Source organism: Adiantum capillus-veneris, chromosome 4, assembly GCF_014529385.1.
Source record: "Adiantum capillus-veneris isolate H3 chromosome 4, ASM1452938v2, whole genome shotgun sequence".
NCBI classification, from domain to species: domain Eukaryota; kingdom Viridiplantae; phylum Streptophyta; class Polypodiopsida; order Polypodiales; family Pteridaceae; genus Adiantum; species Adiantum capillus-veneris.
In genome coordinates this window covers 140,050,793-140,074,851 of record NC_140934.1, presented here as the reverse complement: position 1 = coordinate 140,074,851, position 24,059 = coordinate 140,050,793, and the positions used below count along the sequence as shown (strand labels likewise).

The 24,059-nt window shown below is 43.8% G+C and overlaps 1 pseudogene; it reads left to right on the top strand.

Moving 5' to 3' along the window:
- The first annotated feature begins 20,034 nt into the window (after positions 1-20,034).
- LOC147460061 (uncharacterized) lies at positions 20,035-21,012 on the top strand (annotated as a pseudogene).
- Positions 21,013-24,059: the final 3,047 nt, after the last annotated feature.

Sequence of the window (24,059 nt, the reverse complement as noted above, 5' to 3'; positions counted from 1 at the left end):
TAGGGTTGACCTTTGGACATAACCTTTGAATTTTGGAACCTTAGCATTTTGGAAGTCTTAATGGGCTGAACCTTAGGGTCTTTTTAGCCCATTGTTGCACATGGCTCTTTTGCAGATGGGCCCCCCTTTGGATCCCTATTTTCCCTCCTTTGGATCCCTACTGTGGCCGGTCTGCTAGCTTAACCAATATTCTAGCTTTTTCTCCCCTGGCCTTCCCCACATTAAATGATCAGTTTAATATGAGAAAATCATTTAGGAGAATTAGATATTGATTATTATGACAGTTCGAGTGGCAAAACTTATATTCCTAATGCTTCTGCTGGCAACACTTCGCGTGGCAATTCTGGTGATAAGGGAAAAAAGAACATGCATTGACATTATTGTAAATCTAATGATCACGTGATCAATCAGTGTCTAAAATTGAAGCCAAAGGAGGTTGGATCCACTACAGGGTCCAATACAAGTGCAATGATTGTAGAGTCTTTTGTCAAAGGAGATTGTGATGTTGATGTTGATGTTGATGTTGATGTTGATGTTGATGTTGATGTAGAATGAGCAATTAGTGCAGAGTGCACTTATGATCCTATTTTCCAAGATGCATGTATGTCAATTGCTGTAGATTCATATGTGTGGTATTTTGATAGTAGTGCTACAAAGCACAATACCTCACATCGTGATTTGTTTACATCTATTAAGTCTGTCCGTCATGGGAAAAGGGTGACTTGTGCCAACAATGCCTCTTACCCTGTTCAAGGAGTTGGAAAGATTGTGCTTACTGCTGCAAATGGCAGTTCTTTCACACTTTTCTAATGCATTGTATGTACCTGGGATCAAAAAGAACCTTTTGTCTGTATCTGCACTTGCTAGACTTGGTCTCATAGTCAAATTTGTGGATGAAAAATGTATAGTTCATGATCTTAGTTTTGATGATGAAATTGTTGCATCTTGCCTTTTGTGTCATGGGCTGTATAAGCTCACTTTGTATGACAAGTGTGGACAAAAATTTTCAAATGCAATTGCAGATTCAAGGGCTATTTCAGATGCAAAACTGTGGCATGCATGTTTTGGGCATCTGAATTTTACCAGTTTGCTGTGTTTGCAAAAATTTGATATGGTTGCTTCTTTGGCGCCTCTTGAAGCACCTGCCAAACATGTTTGTGAAGTTTGTATTTTGGGTCAGTTCGTGCTACATGTAGATTGCAACTTGTGCATATTGATGTTTGTGGGTCTATGCAAATTCCGTCCTTGGGAAATTACTTGTACTTCATGACTTTCATTGATGACTACTCCACGAATGCATGGGTATATCCATTGAAAGCTAAGTTCGAAGTGTTTATGTGCTTCAAGAAATTTCTTGCTATGGCTAAAAATGTCTCAAAATGTACTATGGACACCCTCCGTTCCGATCGAGGGGAGGAGTATATGTCTCATGAATTTAATGCATTGCTGGCTAGTTGTGGGATAAAACACCAATGTACAGTGCCATATATGCCTCAGCAAAATGGTGTTGCTAAGAGGAAAAACAAGTCTCTTATGGAAATGACATGATGTATGATCAAGAGTCAAGCTTTACCACCTTTGTTTTAGGTCAAGACTGTCATGTGTGCCACTTATGTACTTAACAGGTGTCCTACAAAAGCGTTGCAGACTATGACTCCATATGAAGCATTGCATGATAGAAAGACATCTATTGAGCATATTCGTGTTTTTGGTTGTTTGGCTTATGGTTTAGTGCCACAAGAGCATCGCAAAAAATTGGATGATAAGGCTATCAAATTTAGTTTTGTTGGTTATAGTGCTGAAAGCAAAGGTTACAGGTTGTACCATTCGCAAACAAAGCGTATTTTGGTCTCGTGTGATGTTGTGTTTGTGAAAGATTTTGTTCAGCCTTTGCTACATTAGGAAAAATATGAACCCTCTAGGGGCCCTTTGGGATTAAGGTTAATTAGAGGCCAGCCAATAGGAAGAGGGTGGTGGACACACTCTATACCCTCAAAAAAGTAGGGGGACAAAGTAGCCTTACACCTCTTAATGGCCTCTTACCTAGTGAGAAGGTAAGGGAGGTGGCTAGGGGAAAGGGGAGGGGGGGGGGGGACCACTTTGACCTTTTTTCACCCACTTTTTGGCCCGGATTTAAAAATACACTAAAAATTTCAAATTTTCAAAAAATTTTAAATTTCAAGTTTTCCCTCCTTAAAAGGTCCCCTAACCTATTTCATGGTCAAAAAAGTATTTTTGACCTCCAAAAGTCAAAAACGTGCACTAAAAAATTCCAAAAAATTAAATTTTTTCAAAAAATTTCAAAACATCATTTTCCACCCTCCAAAGTCTTTCCAAACCTATTCTATAGCTAAAAGTGATTTTCTCTCTCTACAAACCCTTTTCCAAGCTCTCCATGGCTGCAACAACCACATGCACCCCCTATAGTCCAACATTATCTCTCTACTAACTTTCTCCCATCTCCATTGTAGCACCAAGCAAGCTTCTTCCCCATCTCTTCCCCTTGCCCACCACATAGTTCCACACCAAGCTAGCTCCTCTCCCTTCTCTCACCTCCATTATAGCATGAAACAAGATTCTTCTCCTTCTACTTTCATTCACTCGCACTACATGGAAACCTCTACTCCCGAAGGTGGAAAAAGCATCAACTCACATGACTTGCATACCACAAGAACAGGAGGTGTGAATAGTGCATGGGCATTGCAAGGATTCATCTCCAACATAAAGATAGAATGGTGAGAAAACTACCCTTGTAGCTTACATTCAAAGCTTAAGATCATCTCCATCTTTAAGTTTATCATGCTGGAGGGAATTAACCTCTTTATGGCTTTCAATGTTTAGGCTTCACACCTCATAACATTGGGTGGTGCTATTTTGTTGATGGCTTTGGTGCGCCATCTATAGTTTTGTAGCTGATTTGGATGGCTGATTTGCGCGCCCTTGTGGCCCCTCATGTTGAGGGTCCCTGGGGCCCTAAAATGACAAGTACAGGCTTTTTTTGATGCATAGCCATGAGATAGAATTGGGCAAATTGATGTATTCATAGCAAACTCCCCCCCCCCCCCTCACAATGGCTGATTTGCGCGCCCTTGTGGCCCCTCGTGTTGAGGGTCCCTGGGGCCCTAAAATGACAAGTACAGGCTTTTTTTTTATGCATGGTCATAATTCAAGTGGTAAGTTTTTTTTTTTTTTTTTAAGTGTTGGACTTATAGGCTGTTTTCAAGAGCTTCTAGTGTTCAATTGGCTCTGAATCTGTCTGGGCTTGTCTCACATAAATTTTTTCATCTCGTCGCGCTCTTCGACTATCGTGTGATGCAAAAAAATCATATCCTACTCGGATTTTCCAAAAATCAACGTGCAAGTTGGCAATTTCTTAAAAAATGATGTAAAATAGACATTTCTTACTTTTTCCTTAATCTACGGGCTCGAACGGGCATTAAAACCATGGAATCTGAAAATACTCAGAGAACCAATGTTTTTTATTGTGTTAAGAACTGCATTTCCTACATACAAAACTTTCTCAAAATCTCACCCTAACACCTTCAAAAGTGGCTTCCAAGGAGTGCCCTCGATCAAAAATTGAAACTGAAGGAAAACAATCAGAATGAACTCCGAAACTGTGTACAAACTTTAAAATAACCAAAATTTCCTTTTAAAAAAAGTTATTGCTAAAAATTTGAAAATAGACCACCCTTAGACTTCCCACAATGATAGAAATCAAAAGGTTCAAGGAGAGGTCTGGTGTCACAAGTGCATGGTAGGAATCTAATCGAGGCTTATTCCGTCAAGATCTCTTATACTTTATTATGTCTTCTCATGTACAATCTTACCAAACAAAAACAAACTTACACTTTAAATGACTACAAATTTTATTTAACTTATCAAACAATCTAAAATATGGTAGAACCTAGAGTGCTCTTACACATCAACAAACAAAAAAGTCCAAATTTCTTCTCATTAACTTTGATAAACATACATCTGTGAACACTTTACAAGGAGTAGTGTGGTCATAGTTCTTACATCCATTCCATGACATGGTATGCTCCTGGGGTGACTTATCACATAAAAATATCTTTGGTAGGAGTGCCCTCATGTTAGGAAAGAGTGTGTTGCTGCTGATGAAAAGTTTTTGCATTGTCCTACTAGGGATCTCTTCATGTCAGCATAATGATTTTTGGTGTAGTGGGAGCCACATTGCCGCTGAGGAGAGCTTTGTGCCACCGTAAAAGCTTCATGTTATGCCAGTTCCTTGAGTCGTTCTTGCAAACAACGCCACTCAACTAGCATAGCAAGAGGTCACCTTGTAGCAAAAACATGTATGAATTCAACATTTGCAAGCTATATAATGAAGACACTTGTTAAGTATATGTTGTACAAATTTGCAAGTATTTCTATCTAGCTGGGAATAAACAATATAAAAATATACATTAGGATGAGACTACCACCCCTAATAAGCATGGATTTGAAGCACCTACCTGCAAGATGTAACAAAGAAGACTGTTTTAGAGGAAAAGTGGTGACACTTGGCCTCTCTAACCTGCAGCGTTTCACTATTTGTGCATAAAAGCAACCTTTGTGCCAAGCACTACAAAACAAGTAGAGACAACACCTTAAACTTCAAAGTTTATGATAAGACGAACACAATCAAAAGTAAGAAGTATATTGTTACCTTGCATAAAGGGGTGTTTTATTCAAATATGTGATGGTATTGGCAAGATATTGAAGAATCGTCAACATTCATCTCACCGATGCTACGACGTTCCTGGGATGACCTCTGCTCACCCTCACGTGCGGCCTTCGATGCAAACGTTGCGAACAAGCAAATATGTATGCATACGATTTGTGATGTCCTTGAGCACCATGGTAGTTGTTGCATGAGGAAGCAAAGGATGAAAAGAGAGAGGGGGGAGGGAGAGAGAGGAACATGGGAGAAGACAAGGGGGTAGTGGGGGAGAGAGAGAGAGAGTGGAGAAGGAGGAGAGAAGGGGGCAGGGAGGGAGAGGGAGGAACATGGGAGGAGAGAAGGGGACAGTGGGAGAGAGGGAGAGAGGGGAGGAGGAGGAGAGAAGGGGCAGGGAGGGAGAGGAGAGGAAGAAAGGAGGGAGGAGGAAGAGAGAAGAAAGGTTTTTTTTTTGGGGGGGAGTTTTTTTTTTGAAAAATTGGACTTTTAGTGCTTGTAAGTTTTAAAAAATGTCAAAAAATACTTTTTTGATATGGATATATGTTGGGGGGGAGTTTTAAGTCAAAAATAAGTAAAATTAACTTTTTTTTTTTTAAAGTCAAATTTTGGCTCTTAGTGATCCACGTTTTTGATGATGTGGCCACACCTCTTTACTCCCTTCACTTTCAAAAAGTTAGAGAGTGAAGGTCACCTCTTAGGTCCACATCCTACATGTGTCTAAAAAAAAGGCTAGAAAAGCCTACTCAAAACTAGCTTCTTGAATGCCCTTGTCCCCTTAACCCTACACACCATTAGCCTTAATCCCTAAAAATTAGGATTCCTTACAAGGCCCATGCAAGGTTCATATTTCTCCTAATGGTCATGTACTAGAGATAGTAATGTAAGCTCACAGGACATTTATGACAGTTTATTGCCTCTTTTTAGTGGTGGAAGTTTGAATGTAAATTCAAATGAGGCAAACGTACAGACTATGGGGGTTTTTGAAAATGTTACAAATCATCCTATTACTGATGCAGATGTACATGATGTATTTGATGAGGAAAGCGCTGAAAATGAGCAGGCTAGAGGTATGCCAAAATGGTTGGTGCACACTTAACGTGACAGTAAATTGGATGCATCTTTGTCTAGTCGTACTTGTTCAGGTTCTCGCCATGCCTCTTATGCATCAGATTGTTATGCTTTGACTGTGTTTAGCTTATGTGATATAGAGGAACCCCTATCTTTTGATGAAGCACAGAATTCAAAAAATTGGATGGCTACCATGTAATTAGAATATGATGCACTTATAGAAAATGACACATGGACTTTATGCGATTTGCCTCCTGGCAACAAGGCCATTGGTACAAAGTGGGTTTACAAATTGAAACGCAAGCCGGATGGTGAGGTTGATCGCCATAAGGCTTGACTTGTTGCAAAAGGCTATGCGAGGCTATGCTCAGAAGAAATGCATAGATTATGAAGAAAGTTTTGCTCCCACTTGTCATATGACTACTATTCATTTTCTATGTGCATTGGCAGCTCATTTTGGTTGGGATGTACATCAATCCGCTATTGTTACTACTTTCTTGAATGGTGACATTTTTAAGGAAGTGTAACGTAGCCTCGCGGTTTTGTCAAGAAAGGACAAGAGGACAAAGTGTGCAGATGTAAGAAGGCTTTGTGTGGGTTAAAGAAATCTCCTCATGCTTGGTATGAGACAGCTAACACTCATTTGGTCAAGCGAGGATGTCGTAACAGTCCAACAGAAAGCACATTGTATGTCAAGCGTGAGGGCGATGTACTTCTCATTGTTGTGCTTTATGTGGATGATTTGTTGATCACTGTTCCCAATGAGGCACATATTGCTGAATTAAGGCTGATTTGAATGCTATTTTCAAGACAAAAGATTTAGGACTGTTGCATCATTACTTGGGCATACAATTTAAGCAGTGTAATGGTGGTATTGCTTTGTGTTAAAAAAGTTACATAGAGGCACTGCTATGCAAGTTTGGACTTGAGGATTGCAGACCTATTGCCACTCCCATGGAAACAGGTTTTAAGTTGAGTCTATATGAAGCTGATGATCTTGTTGATGTCACTCTTTACCAAACTATTGTTGGATGTCTCATTTATGTATGCAACATAAGGCCGGATATTCAGTTTGCAGGCTCACAGGTCAACAGATTTATGCATAGCCCAGGGTCTAAGCAGTGGCAGGCAGTCAAGAGGATTTTTTGCTACTTGAGTGGCACTTTGCATCTTGGCTTGTTTCATCCCAAGGGGGGATCATTGTTGCTAGATTTGGGTGCTTTTTCAGACTCAAATTGGGCTGGTTGTTATGACACGCAAGTGTCCACAAGTGTTTTTTGTTTCATGCTTGGCAGTTCATGTATTTCATGGTTGACCAAGAAGCAACCTATTGTGGCCACTTTCAGTTGTGAGACTAAGTAAAGGGCAGTCTTCACAGCTACGGTTGAGTGTGTATGGCTCAAACGCCTTATGGCTGATTTGGGTGTTGGACAAGACATTCCCAACATCATCTACACTGAAGTCAGAGCACATTGGTAGTTGCGAAGAACCCAGTTTTTCATGCTCGCACAAAGCACATTGAGGTGCATTACCACTGTGTCAGTGAGAGGCTCTCAATAGGAGAGATCAGCTTGGCTTATGTGCCAACATAGGACAACCTTGTAGATCTTTTCACAAAGGCATTGTCTCGTGAGAAGTTTGAAGCTTTCCGAAAAGCTTTGGGCTTGCTCCCCTTTGTGGACTGATCTTGTCCTCAGGGCATAGCACTTCCCTTTACTCTTTGTGCTAGCCCTTGTTCACCGCATCACTCCCAGGAGGGCTTTCTTACCATATACATGTGGTAGGGATGTGTGAACACACTAGAATTGTCGGGGCATTTTTCCCTCTTTAGGAGGTTTTTCCCCCCATGCATTGTATATACATCCATCACTCTAGGGCTATCTATCTTTCCATGGCACACTAAGTAATACACTCTCTATTGTGTGCCTTGAGCTTCCTTCGTCTTCTCCAAGCTGTGTGCGTCTCCTTGCAGCCCTAATTCCAACAAATGACGCATGGTCTTTATGTGATTTGCCTCTTGGAAAAAAGGCCATTGGTACGAAGTGGATTTACAAGTTGAAACGCAAGCCGGATGGTGAGATTGATCGCTATAAGGTTCAACTTGTTGCAAAAGGTTATGCACAACAAAAAGGCATAAATTATGAAGAGACTTTTGCTCCCACTTGTCGTATGACTATTGTGCGTTTTCTATCTGCATTGGCATCTCATGTTGGTTGGGATGTAATCAATCAGACATTGTTCCTGCTTTCTTGAATGGTGACATATTTGAGGAAGTTTATGTGTTTTATCATTAAAGGGCAGGAAGATAAAGTGTGCAAATGTAAGAAAGCTTTGTATGGTTGAAGCAATCTCCCCGTGCTTGGTATGAGAAGGCTGACACTCATTTGGTCAAACGAGGCTTTTGCAACAGTCCAATTGAAAGCACATTGTATGTAAAGCGTGAGGGTGATCTAAATCTCATTGTGGTTCTCTATGTCGATGATTTGTTGATCACTGGACCAAACGAGAGACATATTGCTGAATTTTAGGTTGATTTGAATGCTACTTTCAAGATGAAAGATTTGGGGTAGTTGCATCATTACTTGGGTATATTATTAAGCAGTGTGATGGTGGTATTGCTTCGTGCCAGACAAGTTACATGGTTTCATTGCTATGTAAGTTTCGACTTGAGAATTGCAAACCTATTGCCACTCCCATGGAAACAGGTTTGAAATTAAGTCTTCATGATGCTAGTGATCCTGTCGATGTCACTCTTTACAAAACTGTTGTTGGCTGCCGTATCTATGTATGCAACACGAGGCCAAATATTCAATTTGCAGTCTCACAGGTCAGCAGATTCATGCATAGCCCAGAGTCTAAGCATTGGCAGGTTGTCAAGAGGATTTTTTGCTACTTAAGTGGCACTTTACATCTTGGCTTGTTTTATCCAAAGAGGGGATCATTGCCGCAAGATTTACATGCTTTTTCGGACTCAAATTGGGCTGGTTGTTTTGACATGCGAGTGTCCACAAGTGGTTTTTGTTTCATGCTCCGCAGCTCATGTATATCATGGTTGAGCAAGAAGCAACCTACTGTGGCCACTTCCAGTTGTGAGGCTAAGCATAGGGCAATCTTCACAGCTACGATTGAGTGTGTATGGCTCAAACGCCTTATGGGGCTGATTTGGGTCTTGGACATGACACTGCCAACACTATCTACACTGACAGTCAAAGCGTATTGGCAATTTTGAGGAACCCGATTTTTCATGCTCGCACAAAGCACATTGAGGTGCATTACCACTCTGTCGGGGAGAGGCTCTCATTAGGAGAGATCAGCTTGGCTTATGTGCCAACACAAGACAACCTTGCAGATCTTTTCACAAAAGCATTGTCTCATGAGAAGTTTGAAGCTTTTCGCAAAGCTTTGGGCTTACTCCGCTTTGTGGAATGATCACGTCCTTAGGGCATGGTACTTCCCTATTAGCTCTCGTTCGCCGTATCACTCCCAAGGGGGATTTGTTACCATATACATGTGGTAGTGATGTGTGTGAACACACTTAGGACACCGGGGCATTTTTTCCCTCACTAGGAGGTTTTTCCCACGTGCATTGTATATATGCCCATCACTCTAGGGCTATCTTATCTTTCTATTGCTCACTAAGTAATATACTCTCTGTTGTGTGCCTTGAGCTTCCTCGTCTTCTCCAAGGTGTGTGTGTTTTTTTGCAACCCTAATTCCAACACTTAAGCCTCTGCTAGCTACATAATTAATCCTCTTAAGATAACCGAGGTATGCCTAAATCCCATCTTAAAGAAAAGTTTATTAATATTCATACTCTATTGCACGAGCATTTTTCACTACACTAGCATGTATAAATGGGATTCACCCAAGACGGGGTTAACTTGAAAATTACGTCGAGACAAAACCTTAAACTCCCAAGAGACTCATTGTTTTCTTATTAGAAAATAAAAATTAAGAGATTATAACTCAATGAACTTAATCTAAATTTCAACTAGGATTGAAAATTTTACCGAGAAGCTTTACGTGGATAACCCTAGTATAACATAGAAATTTTAAGCGTGAAATTTGTTTTAAATGTTTGGAAAAAGGCCGGCACAGGTGTTTACCTCTGGGATGCAACGGGGGATGGTCCTTTTCAGCTAGGACTAATAACCGTTGGTCTATATTTAGACTCAGGTTGGATGGGAGTGAGTCCCAACCAAGTGGAAGGACCTGCTGATGCGCTTGGAAATCGGCCTACTTTGGGCAGGCCTGATACCGACCACTAAGGATAGTTTTTTTGGAAAAAAAACCTTAAGCTTAGAGTAACTTGTCTTGGTAAAGCTAGGTTAGATGTTGTGCCCTTTTCATTGGCAGTATGTGCATACGATCCTAAGAAATTCATTTCATTACACGAATCTCAGTAGATGCCATCTCTGATATTAGCGGTGTGAGCGGGATGAAAACACACACAGCACCTCTATAACGACCCGACACACACTCTTGGAATGATACACACACACACTATGGGGCACCACTCGGCTTAGACAACACACCTGGCCGAGACAGGGAACACACCTCTGGAGTGAGAGGAGAGAAACTATCCACTTGCCCACTCCACACAGATACACACACACACACACACACACACACACACACACACACACAAAAAAACTCAGCTCAAGAGAGGAGAATTTCTGATGTTTAGATACAAATGAGCTTGGGCCAACACCAATGGGCAAACAGCTCACACACTATGGGTAAAAGATACCAGATACAATCACAAACTAGAGCAGAAACTTCGCTCATAGGAGAAACTTACACAGAAAAACAGCAAGAAAAGAGTGAGGAATTTGGCAAAATGGACAGTGCCATCGCGTCCGAAACGGCCCAAAACCCTAGTCTACAATGTCAAAGTGCTCAAATCCGACCTCGGATGAGCAGTTTACGGCCAAAACAGGCTCCAAAATGGGCAAAAACACACCTGCGGCTGTTCCTCCTCTCTTCTCCACGTTTTTTCTGGTCTTCTCTCAGTTTTTTCAGTTCCCACACTTAGCTTTATTAGTTGGGCACCCTTGGCCTTTTAGATGACCTCAAACGGACCCCGAACAGGTCAAAAACTGACCTCGCAGTGCATAGTTGTCACCTTTTTGCATCATTCGCACACCTGGCACTCAGCTTTTTTCCACTAATGCATCTCGCCACCACGTGAAGTGGCCCCAAAAAGTGGTCCTAATGATGACCTTTCTGCATAACTCTCACAAGAAAACACCCACGTTGTGTCCGTCCTCATCCGCGTGCAAATATTGACCTCGTTCGCCCTCCTGACGCCACTAGATGCCATCTAACGCACCTGCTGACCTCACGTCGTCGGCCCGCGGATAGCTTCCTCGAGAAGTTTTACGCGCTATAAACTCCTCATTATTGTAGAAAAAACATACTGGTACTGGTGATAGTGAAAATCGATGAACTATGTACATGCTGTCCTACCTGTACACATGTGGGCCCCACGTAACCACCTGGCTAAGGAAAATGGGCAATTCTTTATTTGATGCACCGTGCATGTGTATGTACATATGCGCAATCCCTTGCTCCAAAAAACTCCTGACATAATTTGCCCACCCCCTAGCCTGCTAGATCATTCATGATCAGCAGCAGCAAAGAGAGATATGAGACTCGCCGCATCACAGGTCTCCTCATCCCTCACAGACATCACTCGCTCTTCAGAAAGCACCATCCAGGTTAGCCAGCTGATATGTGCCATTTGGAAAACACTCTACTACCTTGAAAGGGCCTTCCCACTTAATTTGAAACTTCTTTTGGAAGGTGTTGTCCAGCTTACTGTTATAGCGCAAAACCAAGTCATGTTTCTTGATACCCTTACTTTTGACCTTTTCATTTATCTTTGCCAAAGCCTTATCCTGCATCTGCCCATAATGCTCCAATGCGCTCATCCTATCCAACTGGACCTCTTGTAACTGCAAGAGCCTCTCTTTGAATGCATCACTAGGCGGCCCAAGCAACTTCTCTAACATCTTGATCGCAGGCAACTTTACCTCCACAGGCAATAGTGCTTCCTTTCCATACACCAAATGAAATGGAGTAAACCCTGTACCTGTCTTCACTGAAGTACGGTAAGCCCATAATGCACTAGGCAATTCCAAATCCCAATTCTTTCCTTGGTGCTCTGTCACTTTAGAAAGAATTTGTACCAACTCACCATTGAACCTTTCATTTAAGCCATTACACTGCGGGTAATAAGGAGTGGTATGTTGGTGCCTAATCTTCATCTTTGTGCATAAGAAGTCTAGCAGTTTAGCTCTAAATCCTGGCCCCTTATCTGAAAGTAGCTCTAATGGCACCCCAAACTTGCAACATATTTCATCATACACAAATTTTGCCACATCCTTTGCAGTGATCTGTTTTACTGCTATAGCCTCTGCCCATCTAGAAAGATAGTCCACTGCCGTCAAAATATAGCTTTTGCCCCTGCTTGTGATAGGTAACGGGCCTATTGCATCAATCCCCCACTTTTCAAACACATCAAACGCCATAATGGTTTTTCGTAGCTCTGGCTTCAACACTCTCTTCCCAAATGCTTGACACCTATTGCAAGACCTACACCAATGGTGAACATCCTTGTGCAAACTAGGCCATACATACCCCTCTTGCAAAATTTTATGCAAGGTGATCTTTAGAGCAAAATGGCCACCACATGCGCCTTCATGATTCTCTTCCAACACTCTGTAAAGCTCCTCCCGCCAAGGTACACGCCTCAACACGAGATCAGCTCCTTTCATGTATAAGACATCGTCAATCAATTTGTACATGTATGCTCTACGCACAAAGCCATACTTCTTAGACTTGTGAATCTCCTTTGGAATGATTCCTGTTAGCAAAAACTCCTCTTCTTGAGCCAAACTTTCCCGACCATGATAAAGAGGTAAATTGGTCCTTAACACGAATAGCTCCCCAATCATGCCTGGAGCTGCTTCATGTGCCTCTCCATTTAGAGCACGTTCAATGTGTTTGATGCTCCATGCTTCAAACTTTTTTAACAGGCCTTTAATTCTAAAGCACATTTCCTTCAATGAGGTGTTCTTGCTCTTCCACACACCCAGCACTTGCTTCACCACTAACAAGGCATCACCTTTTATGCTCAACCTTCGAACCCCATGCTTCAAACAAATGTGTAATCCGGCTTCCAATGTAGCATATTCAGCCTCATTGTTACTATGCGCATCCAATTTGAACCCTCTCTTGCATACTAGCTTCCCCTCTGGATCATAAAGTGCTATACCCCCTGAAGCTGCATCGTGGCTCTTTCTGTATGAACCATCAAAGAACAACACATGTGCATTGCTGATCTATGGCACTTCTTCAACTACCTTTCTCACCACCTCTTCCTTAACAATAAGGGGATTCTCCTTGTAGGTCAACAAATCAGCTAGGGTAGCCCTTGTACTATCTTCCACTAGAAAAGAGAACTCAAACTCTTGCAGCTCAATTATCCATTTCTTCACCACATTTGACATGTTAATACCATTAATTAACTGTGGCAAAAAGGCATAACTCGTCAAGAAAACAAAAGGCCGTGGTAGCAAGTAATGACGAAATCGTCGACAAGCAAATATTACACTGGCCATCACTAGCTCTACTTCCGATAACTTTCTCTCCGCTACCAACTTCACTCGGCTTGCACAATACACTAGCCTCATATAATGGCTGCCCTTCCCCTTTTGCAATAGCATGGCTCCAATGGCATCATCCCCTACTGATGGATTTACATAAAAAACTTTCTCCCAATCAGGAGCCTGCATGGCTGACAACCCCCCTAACACCTCTTTCACCTCTTGAAACACTTCTTCACACTTGTCATCCCATTGCAATGGATCATGCTTTGCCACTTGCTGTAATGGATAAAGAAGCTGCGAAGACAATGGAATAAACCGTTCCATGTACTTCACTTTGTGTATAAAGGTTGCCAATTGCTTCGTACTCATAGGTGATGGAAGAAGAATAATAGACTTCACCTTATCTAGATCAGCCTCAATGCCATTTTCTGACACCATGTGGCCCAATAACTTCACCCTTGGCTGTGCTAGATGACATTTCTTTGGATTTAGTTGTCCTCCACATTCATCATATCGAGCCAATACCATCTGCAGCTTCTCATGGTGATCAGCCCTACTGCTATAGACACAAAAGTCATCCATAAAAGCTTTAACACAACTACCAATGAATGGTTCCAACACCCAATTTGCTCTCTCTTGATAGAAGGAAGGTCCATTTGACAACCCAAATGGCAATACTGTGTAGCAATAGCAGCCCCATGGCGTAATAAAAGTTGTCTTTGTGCGGTCTTTAAGAGCAATCTTCAATTGAAAATAGCCTGAAAAACCATCACACACACTGTACCTCTCATAACCTGCCACTGAATCCAAGATCTGATCGATGAATGGAAGAGGATATGGGTTCTTCTTAGTGGCTGCATTTAAGGGTTTAAAATCTACACAAATCCTCCACTTCCCATCCTTCTTTGGACTGACTACTACTGGACTCACCCATTCTGTGGTCTCCACAGGGACTATGAACCCTGCCTTCAATAACTTGTCCACCTCTACCCGCAAGGCTTCCATTTGCTCTTGACCCATCCTTCTTAGCCTTTGCCGCACTGGCTTAGCACCTTCTTTCAGCTCTATATGCATCTCTTCACCCTTGAACCCTCTGATCTCTTCATATGAAGTAATGAACAAATCAGGAAAACTAGCCAGCATATGCAAAAACATATCCTTCTCCATAGCTGAGAGGTCTCCACTAATCATTTGCGTCATTAATTCCTGCTTCTTTGACAACTCAACCTTGGTTTGCATCAGCCCTTCAATCACTTCATAAGGCCCTTCACTTTCATCTTCAACCTCATTCGCAAATGCAACTAAACCAAACTCCTGGATTTCTTTGTCCATCAAAAGAAATGCAACATCAGCATCCTCATCACTGCTGGTAGTGCTATCACTGTCCTCATCTGTCACCGTGGAAGAGTCTTCATCACTAGACTCATCCTCATCTTCATAAAGCTCCTCTAATCATTTCCTTGTGTCCATATTATAAAGCTTCTTGGTACCTGTCTTTCCATAGAGGCTAATCGTACCATGTCGCCAATCTTGAACAGCTCCCACTGCACGTAACCATGGTCTGCCCAGTATAATAGGATATGCTCCCAACCCTGCTGGCATCACATGAAAATCAACCACTGCCTTTGCATCATATGCCTCCACTTCTAAGCTCTTTACAACACCCAAGCATTTTACTTTTTGATGGTTTGCCAATCTGATCCGAAAACCTGACACCCCAGCCACTGTGAGACCCATCTTCTCAACGCATGAGTGTGTTATGACGCATATTTGGGCTCCGCCATCCACATAACCTTGTCCCAAATTTTTCCTTTTATGCCACACATCTACTATTGGACAAATGTCTGGTAGCTCATCCATTGCCAACACCTTTACTGAACCTCTCTCTGGCTCTTTCTCCATTGGGTTAACCATCCTCTTCCACTGTCGCTTTAGCTTAGGCACCATCTCTATAAGCTGCCCAAAAGTAACATCTGCCTTCCTGCTCGTCAGATCCTCCTTTAAGTCATAGCTTAATTGCCCATCCCCTAGTGGAAAATCTTAAACATGAAACTTTCGACGAGCTCTCCTTTTCCTCTTGGCCTTGACATCCTCACCTTCATGGCTCTTTCCTTTCTTCTTACTAGGACCAGGGGCACTTCTTCCTTCCTTATCCTCTGTGGTCCTCTTCCCAATAGGCATCACTAATGTATCCTCTAGCTTTGATGCCTTCTCCAAGGTGACTACACTTAGCACTTTTGTCTTTCCCTTTTCCTCCTGGGTCATTCCACTGGTTCCTTCATCTCCCTTAATTTCGATGCCATAATCATTTGACCTAGTTAGCACCTGTCTTGGCAATGGATACATGTCTCCCCCCATCCTTGGTGGCTTATCACATTGCGGGCTGATGTGACCCAACTCTCCACAATTATAACATGTAGGCGTCTGCCTCCAAAACCTACCATTGCTTTGTCCAACACCATTCCTAGGCCTTTCTTCACCTCCTTGCTGATTTGCGAACCTCCCTCGACCTCGATTATTTCCCACTTGACCTAGCATGTTTAGGCTGAGATTCTTCATCAAATCTACCATTTGCCTCATGTCTTGCCTTAGCCCATCATCTTGCACTGTTGTAGTGACCACTGCTGGCATAACCTGAGTAGTAACAGGAACTACTGGTTCATGATGAACCCCTGATATGCGCCCTTGTAAAGACTCTATAGGCTGAAATTCAGACCTCATTGGCAAAGACTCCACCCCTAACTGGCTCATTTTCCTCAGCTTCCACTCTTTGTTCCTTGCTACCTCTAGTGCATCCTCATATGTCCTAGGCTTCTTTAGCTCCACTCTCCAACGTATATTCTCCCAAAGACCAGCCAAGAACCTGTCCTTCTTCATCATGTCAGGCGGGGGTACCTGTGGTGCTAAAGCCTTGCACATTCGCTCCCATGCCAATGAAAACTTACGTATGTACGCATCTACTGGCTCACCTTCCTTTTGCACCAAAGCCTGTACTTCTTGCCACACCTTGTCAGGATCTTCTATCTTCACAAACTCCACTTCCAATCCATGCCTTAGATTGTCCCAACTCAACCTTACAGGTGGATCAGCCACACGCAACTCCTCTTCAAATGCTTTAGACCAAACTCGTGCGTCACTCTTCAAACAAATTTGGAGAAGGCGTAACATCTGCGCAGGGTCATGAATCTGGTTGCTAATGTAGGCAACCTCCATCTTTTCCAAAAATTCTTCAACATCTTCATCACTTCTTCCATGAAACTCCGGATAAGAGAAAGCCATGGCTACCCAAATTATGATGCTTTGAGAACCCTTTCGAACACACGTGCAAGAACCCAAAACTTTTCACTACCCAATCCCTAGAAACTTCAATGGAGCTCAGCTTTAGATAAGGACAAACATATGCACATCAAATGAGTTTTCGTAGTTGATCATTGGAATTACAACAGGCAAAGGACATTCCAGGATCTCTCTCAATCTTCTTGGCCCAAACATAAAGACTATGCGCTGCTGGAAAAAGATCTTCCTGGACACATGAACATTAATCTGAATTCTTTGAGTTAAATGAAAAGGAGTGAACTGAGGGCCATTTTGATCATCCATTAAAGCCAACCATGAAGCTCCCAAAAAGGCACACCTGACTCAACCTCTGATTTTGCCAAAATTTCAGCAGCATAACAGCATAAATGGCTCAAAATACCAAAAAACCAGCCATCATAACTTGGGAAAATTTTGACAGAGTTTCCCCAGAAGTAGAGCAGTAGGAACCCAAAATATAGACTGTCTATGTATGCATAAACTGTCAACAATAGAACCCGAGCATCAAGTAGGAATCACTAGTACATAGCCTATGGCGAGGTCACAAAAAGGGTGCTCCAGCTACCTGTATCACCGAAAGGATCTCCACATTTGAGAATCCCCCAGCTCAATAAAAACCTCACGCTATCGACCCTCACACGAAGGCTAATGCAAATCGCATATAGTCAAGTCTCAGAAATGACTATCTTCCAGACCAAGTCTCAGAAATGGCTGGGACTGCCAAATACAACCAAGTATGGCTCCACAAATGCGTACAATGGCAGTTTCCACAAGTAACGTACAATTCAGCAGACAATGCGCTCAAATAGGCGCCAAGTGATGCATTCCCACAACAACTGCAAGTGACATCACTGCTAGTATATCACTGTACTCCAGCTACATGTACCTGTGTGAATCACCTGTACCTGTACCTGTACCTGTAACCGTAACCTGTAACCTGTAATCTGCAACCTGTAACCCCGAATCTCGAAGCTTGAAGCTCGACGCAGAAGGTACTCGAAGAAGATCCTCCGTGGGGGCGCCAAAAGAATGTGAGCGGTATGAAAACACACACAGCGCCTCTATAACGACCCGACACACACTCTTGGAATGATACACACACACACTATGGGGCACCACTCGGCTTAGACAACACACCTGGCCGAGACAGGGAACACACCTCTGGAGTGAGAGGAGAGAAACTATCCACTTGCCCACTCCACACAGATACACACACACACACACACACACACACACCCAAAAAAACTCAGCTCAAGAGAGGAGAATTTCTGATGTTTAGATACAAATGAGCTTGGGCCAACACCAATGGGCAAACAGCTCACACACTATGGGTAAAAGATACCAGATACAATCACAAACTAGAGCAGAAACTTCGCTCATAGGAGAAACTTACACAGAAAAACAGCAAGAAAAGAGTGAGGAATTTGGCAAAATGGACAGCGCCATCGCGTCCGAAACGGCCCAAAACCCTAGTCTACAATGTCAAAGTGCTCAAATCCGACCTCGGATGAGCAGTTTACGGCCAAAACAGGCTCCAAAATGGGCAAAAACACACCTGCGGCTGTTCCTCCTCTCTTCTCCACGTTTTTTCTGGTCTTCTCTCAGTTTTTTCAGTTCCCACACTTAGCTTTATTAGTTGGGCACCCTTGGCCTTTTAGATGACCTCAAACGGACCCCGAACAGGCCAAAAACTGACCTCGCAGTGCATAGTTGTCACCTTTTTGCATCATTCGCACACCTGGCACTCAGCTTTTTTCCACTAATGCATCTCGCCACCACGTGAAGTGGCCCCAAAAAGTGGTCCTAATGATGACCTTTCTGCATAACTCTCACAAGAAAACACCCACGTTGTGTCCGTCCTCATCCGCGTGCAAATATTGACCTCGTTCGCCCTCCTGACGCCACTAGATGCCATCTAACGCACCTGCTGACCTCACGTCGTCGGCCCGCGGATAGCTTCCTCGAGAAGTTTTACGCGCTATAAACTCCTCATTATTGTAGAAAAAACATACTGGTACTGGTGATAGTGAAAATCGATGAACTATGTACATGCTGTCCTACCTGTACACATGTGGGCCCCACGTAACCACCTGGCTAAGGAAAATGGGCAATTCTTTATTTGATGCACCGTGCATGTGTATGTACATATGCGCAATCCCTTGCTCCAAAAAACTCCTGACAGCGGCAGAAGGAGCACAGCATCTGTCGGGGAGCCAATAACGAGCGGTAGAAGGAGCACGGATGTCGAAGCCGCATTGCAGCAAGCAAGGACTGAGGGAGCACTGTCTGCATCTACAGAGGGAAGCCACGCCGCCATGTAGTTGGACGGAGGGGTAAAGACAACGTGAAGTTATTTATATATATCAAAGAGGCATCATGCACTGGCGCCGTGAGGAGCTGGTGCGGTTGGTTAGCACGTATGTTTCGAAATGAGGTTTGTGAGCGTCAGTGTTCAAATCTCTTTGGTGAACAGGAGTTTTTCTCGCTCTATGCCATGCTGAGAGAAAGGAAAGCGAAGGAATTTGTAAAGATTCTATGTAATATAAATGAAAAGCCACCAGTATGTGCCTACGATTTTCATAAAATTGCTGGATGGGAATCTTGTAAGATCCTCTGGTCAAGCCTGTCACACGCGAGGCAAGAAGGACAGGGAAGGCAAGTGACCCTGGCAGGTGGGACAGAAGGCAGCGCATACGAGCAGTAGACTGCGCGGTGCGAGGCGAAGGGAGGACCCGAGGCGAGCGAAGGAAGGCGGCTGCAGCAGCTGGATGAGGTTCGGGGAAGGGGTTGCAGAGGTCAGTCTTTTTTTAAAATAAAAGCGGAAGGCTTGCTGACAAGCACTGCACTTGGTTAACGTGGTTAGCGGAAGAACCGCTTAGTAGATCGAGTCGAGCTCAAATCGCAAATTGTAATAATTCTTTTGGTGCTTGGTGTACCTCATTGTTGGCGTACGAATCTGGGTATTTGGGAAGATTCGAAAGCAATATAATAAGCAATCAACCAGTATGTACCAGTATATTGTGACATGCAGGCGCAGTCAAGCCCAGTCAGCATACCAGCCCAGACATCCCAGTCTGCCTAGTAAGCAGCAGTTGTAACGGCACAAGATGCCAGGTGTCACCCTTTCTTGATACTGGACCAGCCATGTAGTATAAGGCCCTTAGAGCCAAATGAATAAAGAAGGAGATCAGAGTGTGTACTTCACATTGGTGGAGTTGGCGGGCACTCAACCCCCGCTCCAATTTAACCTTTTCTTTGCCTAGACTTTTCTTTCCCTCAGTTTTTCTGCAAACACTACACAGAGCGAATCTCCTTATTGCACAGTAGAGTACCCACTCCTTGCACGCGTTCACAAACATGAGCCATGTCAGTTCACCCAGACCAGCCCCTAGCTCGCCACAATATGACGATGCCTCGATGCATCCCGAGTTCACAAACGACCCTGCACAAGCTCCTCTAGAGCACATTTTCTCAGCGGTCTCCAACATGCTGCTACAGCTCAACCACACAAACCAATCTTTGGTAGGCTTCTTGACTAATCAGCAGGAAAACACCACGCGCACAGATGCGAAGGTACGGCCCAAGAGTTTTTCTGGGCTACCAACGGAGGATGTCTTGACATGGATTGATCACTTCAACAATGTTGCAAGCTACAATAACTGGAATGACGATCGCAAGGCCTTGGAATTGCGAACACTCTTGGATGGGGTAGCCGCCACCTAGTTTGTCCAGCAACATGATCAGGTCAAGTGTAATTGGTCACTTTTAAAACGGCTATTAATACAAAGTTTTGCACATCAAAATGTCACACAAACAGCTCTTCAACAGTTAAATGCTTTGCGCCAACAACATAAAGAACCCATTGCTCAGTTTGCTGTTAAGCTCAATCAACTGTTTTTACACGCTGACCCTGCCATGTCTGAAGAAATGAAGCTCTATTTTCTGTGGCCACGGCTTCAACATGACATCGCCCGTCGAGTCCGTGACCAAGGCCCAACCTCCTTCCATGACGCCATTCAAATAGCCTAGCGTCTAGAAAGCAGCATGGACACAGAGTTTTCAACATCGATACCAACCCTCTCTCCGACCTTGTCAACAAGAGCCATACCTGAACCCCCTACCCCAATGGATATTGATGTCCAAAACAGTCAATACCATTCCAGAAGGAGCTTGCCGGAGCGGGATGCACAAGGGAGACCGAAGTGTTTCTTTTGCAACAACTATGGGCATGTCCGCAAACACTGTTGGAAGCTGCAAGCGAGACAACAAATCCAGAACAGTCAGGTACAATTGGCTGATGCCGCCTCCCTTGCTGCTCTTCCAGAAAACATCTGAGCGAATGGATGGTGGAAGACACCCATTCGCACATTCAAGCCGCCGCTACTTCCAGCCGCATGGTGTGTTCAACTGTCGCCCTCATTCATAACACATCACAAGAAGCACTTTTAGACACAGGCAGCACCATTTCATCAATTAGTCAAGATTTGGTCACTAAGTTAGGCATCGAAACTTTCATCTCTACCCCTATTTTTGTATTGTTTGGAGATAATAAGAACATCTATCATTCCAAGACAGTAGCACGTTGCACTTTCCATCTGGGTCCATCCACATTTGTACATGATTTCTATGTTCTGCCACGTCAATTATTCCCACTAACACTGGGATGTGATTGGTTCGTCAAGACACGAGCACGACTTAATTTTGAACACCATACACTTGTCCTTCCAAGCAAACTGCCCATCCTTTTCATCTATTCTAGCAGAGGCCCCAATTTCGTCAACACTCAGCACACAATCACAGACACAGCCCATCGCACTCAAGATGTCCGGTCAATTTTGGCCAAGTTCCCCTCTTTATTCACCAAAACCAGTCAGCCAAAAGTCATCAACCTTCCCATCTATCATACCATCCGCACAGGCGATTCTCCCCCAATTAAGATGGCCAGTAGAAGGAGATCGCCAAAAGACATACACAACATAAACCAGGCAGTCGCAAGTATGCTTCAGCAAGGGATAATCATCCCTTCCAATAGTGATTGGGCATCCAAGCCCCACCTGGTTAAGAAAGACGACGGGTCTTACAGATTCTGTATAGATTTTCGACCCCTTAATAAAGTCACTCAACACGACTTGTACCCTCTCCCGCGACCAGATGGTCTCCTGGACCAGCTTGGAAAATCTCGATACTTCACGTCACTAGATCTAGCGTCCGACTATTGGCAAATTCCCCTTGACCCCAAAGATGCTCACAAAACCGCATTTAGAACGCCAAGTGGTTTATTTGAGTTCTCTAGGACGCCCTTTGGTCTTTCTGATGTGGGGAGCACTTTCCAGCGCACAACAAATCTCATCTTTCAAGACTTGATAGACCAAAGATATGTGCTGGTATACTTAGATGACATTCTGATTCATACCACAACTTGGCAACAACACCTAGTCATTCTACAAGAGGTGCTTCAACGAATACATAAATTCAATCTTCAATTGCAGTTACGAAAGTGTAAGTGGGGAGCCACAAGCCTCAAGTTCCTGGGTTTTCTAATTTCTACAGATGGCATTCAAATTGACCCATCAAAGGTAAAAGCCATCAGCTCTTACCCTCCTCCCACTAATGTCAAGAACTTACAAAGCTTCCTCGGCATGGCTACTTTTTCATTAAGGTTTGTACCCAACTTAGCTACCATCACCCACCCTCTTCGGCATCTACTCAAAAAGGATGTTCCATACTCATGGGATGAGGCCTGTACACGAAGTTTCTATCAGCTGAAGGCCGCTATAAAGAACTCAGCAATGTTAGCACACCCGGATTTTCAAAAGCCATTTCTCTTACAAACTGATGCTTCTAATTTAGGTCTGGGCGCTGCACTGCTCCAACAAGATGACTTGGGTCGATGGTGTCCTATTTCTTTCATCAGCCGAGCCCTATCAAAACCCGAGCTCAATTACTCCACAACAGAGAAGGAATTATTAGGAATAGTCTGGGCATTTGCCAAATTCCATCCATACCTTCATGGGTCTGATACCCTCGTCGAAACCGACCACCAGCCAATCATTCCTCTGCTGCAAAAGTCTCACCCTCCTGGTCGCTTACTCAGATGGGTTCTAGCCCTACAAGAATACAATTTCCAAATCAAATTCGGAAAAGGATCAACCAACTTGTTGGCTGATGGATTGTCACGTGCAGAAATTCAGCAGGCGCATGTAGAATCTTCACAATTACCAGTACCCATGGCTCAACTCCCCACCCTTCAACAGGCGGACCCATCCATCCGACAGATAATACACAATCTGCGCTCTTCCAAAGATCACCCACACCATCGCCAGTTCATCATCATTGATGACTTGCTTTACCTCAGTAAGCTCGGTCACAATCCTCGGCTATACATCCCTCAAGCCTTACAACGGCTGTACATCCAGTACTTTCATGCCCACCCATTGTCAGGTCACCTAGGTTTTCACAAGGTCCTCGAAAAGATCAGGCAGTCACACTATTGGCCTAGGATGCGCCAGACAATTTCCCAACAACTACAACAATGCCCAACTTGCCAAGAAATCAAAACACCAAGTCAGCAGGTAGGGCACTTAACTCCCATTTCTGTCTCGGAACCCTTTGAGCTAGTTGGCTGGGACCTCATGGGCCCTTTTCCGACATCAATGGATGGCAATCGATACATCCTCGTCATGACGGAATACCTCACAAGGTGGTGTGAGGTTCAAGCCATCCCAGATTGCACAGCTTCCACAGTTGCGACTGCCCTCCTGCACAACATAATCTTTCGACACAGCTGCCCACAACACATTCTATCCGACCAAGGCGTGCAATTCAAAGGGGAAGTGTTACGAGTGCTTACCCAAAGTCTCGGCATCAAGCAACGATTTTCCTCGCCATACCACCCTCAGACGAATGGCCTGACGGAACATCTCAACCGCACCCTCAAGCAATCACTCTCTGCCTACATCGACCCCTTGCATCAAACCTGGGACGAGATGCTTCCATATGCAACACATGCCTACAACACCTCAGTACAGGCATCCACAAAGGTCAGCCCCTTTCGAGCCCTCTACGGCCGAGACCCACGATTTCCAGTTGACCCATGGAGCAACAAGGTCACAGCCACCAAACATGATGCAGTGGACTGGCTAGCTTACCTCTCCACCAACATGCAACAAGCCCAGAAGAAACAGAAGCGTCAGTATGACGAAGGCCGTCAACTGAGAGACTATGCCGTAAGTTCACAGGTCAGCTTGTATTTCCCTATCCGCCGCCCTGGCCTCAATGAATCCTTCCTCCACCGTTGGATTGGCCCATACACAGTCATTCAAAAGCTCAGCCCCACCACATACCGACTCCAGCGACTCTCCAATCAGTCCACCACGACGGCA